This window comes from Arachis stenosperma, chromosome 4, assembly GCF_014773155.1.
Source record: "Arachis stenosperma cultivar V10309 chromosome 4, arast.V10309.gnm1.PFL2, whole genome shotgun sequence".
NCBI lineage: Eukaryota > Viridiplantae > Streptophyta > Magnoliopsida > Fabales > Fabaceae > Arachis > Arachis stenosperma.
In genome coordinates this window covers 6,804,101-6,816,557 of record NC_080380.1, presented here as the reverse complement: position 1 = coordinate 6,816,557, position 12,457 = coordinate 6,804,101, and positions in this window count along the sequence as shown.

Genomic DNA, 12,457 nt, shown 5'->3' with positions numbered 1-12,457 from the left:
TGGATAGATCCACCAGCTGAGTGGTCTAGAGAAATCTGAGCTTTTTCTGTAAGATCATAATAGAAGATGTCCAATTGCACCCACTCTGAAAACATTTCAGAGGGACATTTTCTTAGCATCTCTCTGTATCTCTCCCAGGCATCATAAAGGGATTCATTATCTCCTTGTTTGAAGCCTTAGATGCTTAGCCTTAGCTGTGTCATCCGTTTTGGAGGAAAATAGTGATTCGGGAATTTTTCTGACAACTGTTTCCATGTCTTTATGCTGTCTTTAGGTTGGTTATTTAACCACCTCTTAGCTTGGTCTTTTACAGCAAATGAAAGCAGTAATAATCTGTAGACATCCTGATCTACTTTCTTATCATGTACTGTGTCAGCAATTTGTAAAAATTGTGCCAGAAACTCTGTAGGTTCTTCCTGTGGAAGACCGGAATACTGGCAACTTTGCTGCACCATGATAATGAGCTGAGGATTTAACTCAAAACTACTGACTCCAATGGAGGGTATACAGATACTACTCTCATATGAAGCAGTAATGGGGTTAGCATATGACCCCAGAGTACTTCTGGACTGTTCATTTCCACTTAGTTCCATGATGGAGCAAGGGAGATGATATGGATGTAAATTTTATTTATTTTATTATATATAAAAATTTATTTTCGAAATAAAATAAAATAAAATAAGATAAAATAAAAACGAAATAAAAATAAAAATAAAAAAATTGAAAATGTTTTGTGAAGATTTTCGAAAAAAATTGAGGAGAGAGAAGGTGGTTAGGATATTTTTGAAAAAGATAATAAAATAATTTTTTTTTTAAATCTTAAAAGGATAAGATTTGAAAAATTTTGAAATTGAAATCTGAATTTTTATAAAAAAAATCGAAATAATTGCTAAAAAATAGTTAGAAAAGATATTTTTTTGAATTTTAAATTTTATGATGAAAGAGAAAAACACACAAAAGACACAAGACTTAAAATTTTTAGATCTAATGCCCCTTGTTTTCGAAAATTTTGGAGGAAAAATATCAAGGAACACCAAACTTAAAAATTTTAAGATCAAAACACAAAGAAGACTCAATAACACTTTGAAGATTCACAAGAACAATAAGAACAAAAGAAAGAACACCAAACTTAAAATTTTTAGAAAACTTCAATAAAATTTTCGAAAATTATAAAAATATTAACAATAAAACACCAAACTTAAAGTTTGGCACAAGATTCAATCAAAGAAAAATTATTTTTGAAAAAGATTTTAAAAAGAAGATACCCAATTACCAAGAACATAGACCAACGCTTTAGCCAATTGGGCAGTAAAGGTAACACTTGTTTTGAAGAGGTATATATTTTTTATCCATTTTGAAGACTAATGCTTTGGAAAAGAACAAGAAAAGACACAGAACAAGAAAAACTAAAAATCAAACAAGAACAACTTGAAGATCAAAGAACACAAATTCGAAAATTTAAAAGGAAAATATAAAATATGCAATTGACACCAAACTTAGAACAAGACACTAACTCACGAAAAATTAAAAATTAATAAGGAAAAGTAATATTTTTGAAAAATTTTTGAAGAGAAATTAAAGGACTCAAATTTAATGACTCTATAGCATCAATACTCTATTCCTAATCTAAGCAACAAAATAAACCTTTAGTTGTTCAAACTCAAACAATCTCCGGCAACGGCGCCAAAAACTTGGTGCACGAAATTGGAAATCACAATTCTTGTCACAACTTCGCACAACTAACCAGCAAGTGCACTGGGTCGTCCAAGTAATACCTTACGTGAGTAAGGGTCGAATCCCACGGAGATTGTTGGCTTGAAGCAAGCTATGGTTATCTTGTAACTCTTAGTCAGGGTATAATATCAATAATAATTTTTAGTTTTAATTGTAAAAAGTCAAAGGCCATAAAATAAATAATTGTTACTCAATAATGGAGAATATGTTGGAGTTTTGGAGATGCTTTGTCTTCTGAATTCCTGTAACATAATGCTTCCTCACTTTCAAAAGTGCAAAGTTCCTTCCATGGCAAGCTGTATGTAGGGTGTCACTGTTGTCAATGGCTACTTCCCATCCTCTCAGTGAAAATGGTCCAGATGCTCTATCACAGCATGGCTAATCATCTGTCGATTCTCGATCATGTCGGAATAAGATCCATTGATCCTTTTGCGTCTGTCACTACGCCCAACACTCGCGAGTTTGAAGCTTGTCACAACCATTCAATCCTTGAATCCTACTCAGAATACCACAGACAAGGTTTAGACTTTCTGGATTCTCATAAATGCCGCCATCAATTCTAGCTTATACCACGAAGATTCTGATTAAGGAATCTAAGAGATATTCATTCAATCTAATGTAGAACGGAGGTGGTTGTCAGACACACGTTCATGGATTGAGGAAGGTGATGAGTGTCACGGATCATCACCTTCTTCATAGTGAGGCGCGAATGGATATCTTAGATAGGAACAAGCATGTTTGAATGGGAAACAGAAATAATTGCATTAATTCATCGAGACGTTGCAGAGCTCCTCACCCCCAACAATGGGGTTTAGAGACTCATGCTGCCAAAAGGTACAAATTTCAAATCTAAAAATGTCATGAGATACAAAATAAGTCTCTAAAAGTTGTTTAAATACTAAACTAGTAACCTAGGTTTACAGAAAATGAGTAAACTGAGATAATTGGTGCAGAAATTCACTTCTGAGGCCCACTTAGTGTGTGCTGGGGCTGAGACTTAAGCTTCTCACGTGCCTGGGCTGTTTCTGGAGTTGAACGCCAGGTTGTAACGTGTTTTGGCGTTGGACGCCAGACTGCAACATGAAACTGGCATTGAACACCAGTTTACATTGTCTATCCTCGCGCAAAGTATGGACTATTATATATTTCTGGAAAGCCCTGGATGTCTACTTTCCAACCCAATTGAGAGCGCGCCAATTGAACTCCTGTAGCTCCAAAAAATCCATTCCGAGTGCAGGGAGGTCAGAATCCAACAACATCAGTAGTCCTTTTTCAGCCTAAATCAGATTTTTGCTCAGCTCCCTCAATTTCAGCCAGAAAATACCTGAAATCACAGAAAAACACACAAACTCATAGTAAAGTCCAGAAATATGATTTTTGCTTAAAAACTAATAAAATTCTACTAAAAACTAATTAAAACATACTAAAATCTACATGAAATTACCCCCAAAAAGCGTATAAAATATCCGCTCATCAACAACTCAGAACGTAGAGCACCCTCTAGTCATCTTCGACATTGTCATCAACAACTAAAAGGTTCACTACCAATCCACTCGTCCGAGAGCATAAAGGAGCTGTTTATAATATTCCCCACACTTGAGCCTTGATTATTGAAAACTCTATCATTTCTCTTTAGCCAAACTGCCCAGATGACAGCAAAAAATCCAATCAACTACCACTTCCTCTCATTGTGAAGCATTCATCCAACTCTCAAAGTGCTGCTTTAGTGTACCTGGCACAGTCCAATTCTTTCCAAGAGCGAACAGCCAAACACACCACACCTGTCAAGTGAGCTCACAGCCGATAAATAGATGAAAAGCAGACTCAACAGTCTTACAGCATAAGACACAGATATTATCAAGCTGGTCAATGACACCTAATCTGCACAATCTTTCCTTAGTATTTACCCTCTCAACCAATACAAACCAAGCAAATAACTCAACCCGTGGCGGAACGAAACCCCTCCAAATAGCACTAGTGAAACTATAGCTTGTTATTTCCTTTAGGAGAACTGCTGCCTGCATCACCTGCACAAAGGAGTTAGTCGTAAAAATACCAGTTTTATCAAATTTCCAGATCACCCTATCCTCTCTCTCATGTATTAGTCTGACTGGCTGCAAGACTTCATGGAGCTGGTTTAAAAGTTCCAGCTCCCATTGAAATAACTCTCTCCTCCATTGGAAACTCTATATCCACTCTAATCCATCCCAAAACCCACAGTCCCCTATAATAGATCCTTTCAGGTTTGAGACCAAAAAAAGTCTTGGAACGTATCTTGCAACCTACCACTAGGTAACCAGACATCCTCCCAGAACCGAATTGTTCTACCATTTCTTACATCCATAGCCAAACCTCTGATCATCATCTCCCTAATTTGTGACTCCCTGATTTGAAGCTGACAGATATCCTTCCAAGGACCCCCCTTGTAGGAATAGGCTGATCGCACAACATCTCAGAAGGATTCATGCTATTACAAGAGCACACAACTCTCTTCCATAAAGGGCAGTCCTCTTTCGAAAATCTCCACTACCACTTAAATAGGAGAGCTGTATTTCTGATCACTGCATCTCCCACTCCCAATCCACCCGCATTCCGAGGAGCCATCACGACCTCCCATCTCACTAGTGACATTCCAACCTTTCCATCCTCATTACTCCACAAGAACAGTCTTTGTAACGAGATTAACTTCTCCGCTACTGCCTTTGGCATCTTATACAAGTTGAGATAGTATATAGGCAGGTTATTGAGCACATATTTAATGAGTACTAACTTACCCACTTTATTGAGCGTCTTAGCCTTCTACAGACTCAACTTTTCTTCTACCTTCTCAATCACTGATTTTCAAATCTTAACTAATCTCGGATTCGCTCCCAGAAATATGCCAAGGTACCAGATTGATAGAGTGTCTTTCTTGCATCCCAACAAATGACACAACTGTTGCATCCATCTTAAAAATACATATACTAATACTTGCTATAATGGAGAGAAAATATGATGAAAAAAATAAAGATTTTTTTATAATTAGTTAAATATTTATTTAAAAAAATATATTATTTTATTTTTATTATTTTTTAATATAGATTACATACTTTTTTTTATTCTCTCAATACAAAAATCTTTTTATCATAAAATTTACATGTATATTAATTGATTTAGTTGCTCAATTTTGACATATATATATATATATATATATATATATATATATATATATATATATATATATATATATATACCAAAGATAGGAGATTCGAATTCGCAACCTCTTAATTGAGTATGAAAAGATTATGCCATTTGAGGTATATATATATATATGGTGCTTTTGAAAAATATTTCATCAGACACCGAAAATTAGACATGTTAATATTTATAAACGATATTTCACAAATTTTTTAACAAAATAATTACCTACTAAAGTAGTCAAATTTGTCATAGCTGAATAATGGTTTTGCATCATAATCAAGATTATTTTAAAATACCAAATATATATTCTTATATAGTGGTTAATTAGTGAATAATTTTTATGTGTATGTAGTATATATATGATTATTCTCTTTATTTGGATGAATGTATTTTAAAAACTTATTCATAAAAAAAATTCTCAAAATAGTCACAATATATTTATACATATTTATACGAGATTGATACGTCGGATTGTTTTTTTTTTTAAATAATACCTATTTTAATACCTAAAATTGAACAAATGACTTAATTTGATCGTTGACTTTATAAAATGACTAACTAAATCTCTTGAAGAAATTTGATGACAAAAACATCTGTCTTACACCTTTGTGTGGTAGTGATAGTTGAATACCACTACCATAAGACTAAAATAATTGATAGAAACAAATTTTAATTGTTGTTATTAATATATAATATTCGAAACTATGTCCTACAAATTTAAAAGTTTAGGACGCTTTCTAACTTTGAGTTGTAAAAACTTGTCTTAATTAGTTGTATATATATATATATATATATATATATATATATATATATATATATATATATATATATATATATATATATATATATATATATATATATATATGGCATCGGATTCGATAGTCCCAGAACGTTTGGACCATTAAATGATCTTATAACAAAATATATTTTTTTTAATTTTTTAATAACAGCTAAATAGTCTTTATTTAATTTTAAATACAAATTAATCTTTTATATATTATTTGATTATAAAATCTATTTTTTATTTTATAAATTATTATTCTGATCACTTATTATTCCAAGAATTATATTTTTATTATTCTGAATCACTTATTAGTTTATATGAGTTTTTTTTATCATTTACTATACTGTGTTTTTTATATATATTTTTTTGAAATTTTTTTATTTTTATTTGGCTTTGTTTATATAATTTTTTACTTATTTTTATTATATTTTTTTATTCATATAACAAATATCATTGATTTTTTTATTTTTTTAGTACTCTAATCTCTCAGGTATTTTATTAATTTTATGATATTTTTATTATTTTTTATTCATATGAATTCTTTTTTTTATTTTTTATTGCACTACATTTATGTTTTGTATAAAAGTTTTTTTGTTATTTGATTTTATTCTTATGAATTTTATTTATCTTTTATTGTTTATTTTGTTCATATGATGTATGTTGTTGGTTTTATATAATTTTTATTCTTTCTTATTTGTATTAGTTTTTCTTTTGTTCTTTGTTGTATTTTATCTTTGTTTTGTATGAATTTTTTTATTTTTTATTTGGCTCTGTAAAATTTGTAATTATAATTCTTATATACTATGTTTATTATCAAAATTTTGTATAATATGAATTATGATCTTATCAAAAGGATAAAATAAATAAAAAAATAATCATAAGTAACAATAAAATCATAAATAATAAAAATTTATTGTCTAAAATAATAATAAGTTAAATAATACTAAAAAAATTAAAAAATATTTTCTTTTTGTTTGACATTATAAAATTTGTAGTACTTTCATTCATATTTTTATTTTTTTTATTGTATTTATTTTATTTATATGATATATATATATATATATATTATTTTTTTTAGTATTATGATTTTTCATGTATATTATTATTTTTTGGACTTCTTATTATTTCTTAGTTCATATGAACTTTTTTTTTCATTTAGTATACTATTCTTTATGTCTATTTTTTAGGAAGTCTTTTTTACTTTTATTTGTCTTTGTTTATTTTAATTTTTTACTTTTTTTATTATTGACTTTTTTTATATTATTTTTTTAATGTTCTGATTTCTTAGGTATATTATTAATATTTTATGGTATTCTTATTATTTCTTGTTTATATGAATTCTATTTTTTCTCTCATTTACTACAAAACAATATGATAAGACTCAATTAAAAAATAAGTAGAACAATATTAGGACGGAATGGTCAGTATAGTATAATTTTTTTGGCAAAAAAATTGGATTTTAAATGAGATTATACTAAACACACTATTGATGCATCAAATGAATGGTGGAAGAGAAAACAATTGGTACGTAGTAACTTATTATTAAGAAAAAAAATTTAAGTTTATTTTTGGTAATGAATGTTGTGTTGATTAGTTGTACACATACAGAAAAATCTCTTATATGAAAAATTCAAAAATAAAAGACTTTCTTTTAAAGATGAGTTAACTATATTATTCAAAGATGTTATGGCCGATGACAAATTTGCTTGAGCTCCTTCATTTAGGATTTTACCTAGTGGCATAGAAGAATATAGTGATGGATATCGACCATACTTTGAGGAAGGTCATGTTAATATAGAAGAAGGTTCTGGAGATAGTGAAAAAGGTATAGATGCTAGTATAAGAATTAGTACTGAATTTCAACAAATAAATCTTAGTTCTTTTAAAAAATAATAATAATCAAAAGAGTGAAAAAAAGAAAGAGAGCTGTGGTTTATGAAACAATAAAAAAAAAGAAGAAAAATTTTAAGGCTCTCCCTCAAAGCGATGCAATAAGTAGAATTGTTTCTGCATCTGAATCATGCTCAACTATTATGTCCACATTTTTAGTACCTGGTGCATCTATTGGAAAAGTAATGGCTGAGATTTAGAAGACAGAAACTATCACTAGTGATCTCGATTTATATAATCGTTGTTGTCAACTAATGATATTTAAGCCTACTAGAAAAATGTTTGTATCCTTAAAATGATATTGTATAAGAATTGTTGATTGACTCAAATATGCAGTTTATAATCTACTACCATTCATGCAAAATTAATTAAGTTATTATTGTACTTTATTTTAACTGGACCATGAATTTCTTGTTATGCTAGGATAAGCCAATAGAAAATTTTTGTGTTGCTTATGTGTTAATTTATAATAAATTATTTGTGGTACTTAATTATTGTTCTTATTATATACAATTTATTTCTTATCTTGGTATTGTTATGTTCATAATAATTTATTTATATCTCTATCTAGGACTAAATTTTTGTTAATTAATTTGGAATGAACGTGGAGTATTTATTTTAAGATTATGAAAAGAACAAAATGAATAATCAAAATTATTTTTCATTATAGAAGAAGATACACATGAGATTAAAAATGTTATTGCGTTGATTGGACAATATGCAGTCAATTATTTATATAAAGAACTATGCAGGACTAGTGAACAAACGGATTATTTATGGTACAAAAAATTCTATGTGACAATGGCATTCTTGTTATGAAATATTTTGGATGAAAAAACATATATTTTTTTTAATTTTGTGCTGAATTAGTTGAACATGGATTAAAATACACAAGTCGGATGGGAGTTCAGAAAATGGTTGTAATGTTCTTAAATATGGTTGGTCATGGATTGGATAATAAGATTATATAAGAAAAATTTCAATATTTTAAAGAGATAGTAAGTAGACATTTTCATGAGATATTGGTTGCTTGCTTGAGATTGTTTATAAAATATATTAAACTATTGGATCCTAAGTTTTAGAATGTTCATAGCAAAATAAAAACGACCAACTGTATTGGCCATTTTTTTAAAAATGCTATATGAGCAATTAATGGTACTCATATCTCATGTGCAATTAGTTCAAGTGATCAACCCAAATTTATTAGAAGAAAAGAATATCTAACACAAAATATAATAGTTGTATGTGATTGGGATATGTGCTTTATTTTTGCTTTACTTGAATGGAAAAACACTGTGCATGATGCTTGTATATTTGACAATGCTATTATAATTTCTATCATAAATTTTTCATATCCTCCTCCAGATTAATTTTTATCATATTCTTACAAATAAGCTATATTTACTTAGTTATCATATGATATGTAACTAATTTTATTGTTCATTATGTAAATATTATTTGGTAGATACCGGTTATTCAATATCAAAGGGATATATTGGTTCATATAAAAGTGAACACTATCATCTTGTAGATTTTAGTAATTTTCTGGATTTATAAATCATAAGAAGTGTTTAATTATTATCACTAAAACTTAAGATGCACAATAGAAAAGACTTTTGCAGTGTAAAAAAAATAGATTTGCTATCATGCGATACATGCCTAAGTTCAAAATTGAAATTCAAGTGCACATAGTGTGTGTAACTGTAGCTATTCATAATTTTATTAGAAGACATTTTGAAACAGATACTGAATTTAATCAATATGGCACATGCAAATATTTTTGATGTGAAAGATAATAGTCATGTTGGTGAAAATTCTGATAAACTTTAACTATTAGCTCTTTTGTAGAAATAGATCGTATTCGAGATTCAATTAAGGATCAAATTATTAATTACATGCAGTAGAAATAATGGTATTGTTATGTACTAATTTTGTGTAAAATATTATTTTTTATGTATTTTATTAGTGTTTTATTTTTTAATTTAATATTTATTTACATTAACATATTAAACTATTAGTTTATTCATATTATTTTATTTTTAGTATAAAATATATTTTACTAATTTTTATATGTTACTTTAATTTAGTAAGTAAATATTAATTTTATTATAAAATTAATTAGAAAGATCTGTTTAAATATCTAAATTAAAATGATAGAATAATATAAAAAAATTATTTAAATTGATGTCTCTTTTAGTAATTTTTCATCTAAAAGTAATTTTAAGTAGTATAATCTAAACAACATTTATTTTATTATAATCCATTTTGATATAAAGATTGCCAAACATAAATCATGTCAACACAAACTTACTTTTCATCAAAATCAAATTTGTAAAATCAATTTTATGTAAACTCCCATTTATAAAAGGAGAGTCTACAGTATTTGAATTCTCACTAGTATGACTGAAACAGAAGAACATAATGACTGTAATGAGAATAATAGTAAGGAGGAGTAGGTGGTGCTGTTGGAGAAAGGGGATATCTCAAAGGGGGTTAATGCTTGTGCTAATAGTCTCATTGGCAAATTCTTCGCTAACAAACCTTTCTCTATAGGAATTATGGAGAATGCTCTACGGGCCATATAGAGTAAACTTGAAGTTTTTCATGTGAGTGATAAGGGTAGCAATAGATTCCAGTTCCTTTTCTCTAAAGAGCTAGATGTCATAAGGATTGAATGTAGATCGCCATGGTTGTTCAAAAATTATGTCCTCCATGTCAAGAGGTGGACTGAAGATTGCAGCCCTTATAAGAATCAAATTGTTAATTTCTCACTTTGGGTAGATATTTGGCCTTATCGTGTTACTATTCAGAGAATGTCTATTCCTATTCCCCCTCTTACTTAAGGGGTATAAGAAAGTTTAGTCAAGGCGACCAATTAGGGTAAAGTGTTCATCCATATTTTCAACAGAACCGAGATATTGGCCCATGACCATGTTTACTTCATCTTCAAAGCAAACATCTTGGCTCTCAAAGCCTTAGGCAACTCTGGATCCTTTCCTACCTCCTTACAAAAAAGAAACCAATGTATTCACTTAACGTTGATCCCTCACATACGTTGACCCATAAATATGGCTTAGTGTAAAACTTCTTATTAGTCCTATCAAATAGATAAAACCTACATAACATAATAGCATGCCATCACGAGAACTACAAGCTAAAACCACTACTGTCTTATTTCAGGAGGGACTAGGTTGTTAAGAACCGAGAAGAAGATCGGTTCTATTAAGGACATGTCGTATTGATGAACATCCCAAATTAATTAAAAAACTATCAAATCCTATCATTACTAAAGATAAAGTCTAGATTTTCAAGTTAATCTGAAGAGATCGCTTCAATTAGAGATGAAATTGCCCGATCTTGCTTTTCTTTAATCCTAGGGGGCAATTTGTTGGTTAAGATATACTTTAGAAAGAATAAGCTAACTCGAAATATTGGAGAGATGTTAAGAAGGGAGCAGAAATCAAAGAAACATGTGCCAATGTTAAATGGAAGTTGTCTGACGTGTACTTGATTTTGATACCTTGGTGAATCGGGAAAATAATTCGAATAGAGGATCGAATGGTGCTTTCGAAATGGGGAATCGAGCGGTTATACAAAGAAGAAAGTTGAAGGCTTTTCTCTGAGTTGGGAATTTATTGGTAACTTTCATTAGCAAAAGAGAAGGAACGGTTACCAAGGAATGCACATACAAGGCAGCACCATGCAATTAATGGTTGGTTATAGAAAGTAGATTATAAATACTAGCAAGTTCTAGGAAATAGGGGTTAGAACTTTTCTTCAGAAATACACTCAAGCACACTCACATCCCCAGTGAATTTCTGAGTCTGCATTCGAGTTCGATTTCTGTAGGGTTCCTTCCATTGTCTTTAAATTTCTATTTACACTTTCTGTAAAACTTTACTTTTCCTGTCCAATTTATCTTTCAAGCAATGTTTAATTTCTTTGTCCAATTTATATTTTAGCGTCTTTAATTCCTATGTCAAAAGTCCTTTGATTCAGTCGAAGGCATTTTACTGCTTTGTTTAAATTCAATGCAAACTATTTCGATTTCAGTCAATTTACTTTTCGAATCTTTTCTTTTACGCTTCTTTTATCCTTTTTGGCATTTTTTCGAACTTATTTCCTATTTTAATACTCGTCTAATTCGAGAACCTTTGATGCACTTATAGAACTGGTACCTGCAAAAAAAGGAGTAGGTTTCGCTCCCAGACCATTAGAATCAAACCACTATCGATTTGCTAAAAATTGACAAAATAGATATAATCAAATTTTAATGCACCATGACGACTAAGATTAATTTAGATTTATTACTAAACACGATAATTTTTGTTATAAAGTTATGGCATCTATTCTTAAAAATGCAATTAATAACTTATCAACGTCTCGTAAAGCTAAGTCTTTGCTAATCAAATCGGCCGCAACATTGAGGTTTATGTTGAGGACATAGTCACCAAAACAATGATGGCGAGTAGTCATGTTATTGACCTTTTAATTAGAAATATTTACATAGTTAAGAGAGTATCATATACGACAAAGAAGTATGCATAAGGGACCAGGGAGGAAAGTTCCTAAGTTTTATGTTGACCAACCGAGGCATTAAAGCAAATCCTAACATGTGGCATGCTATATATGTTAAACATAAAAAGTCCTCCATCCTTGAAGGATGTCTGACAATAGTTAACTGGACAACTATCATCTTTGTCCCACTTTTACATTGGCTCACGCATTGCCTAGATAAGTTTTCTAGACTTCAAATAAGCAAAAAGAATTCTGTTGGAATCCGGATTGCAAGCATGCTTTTGCCAAGTTAATAGACATATTATCTACACCTACTATATATCCTCCTGCATCGTCTAGTGGTTGGGAGGC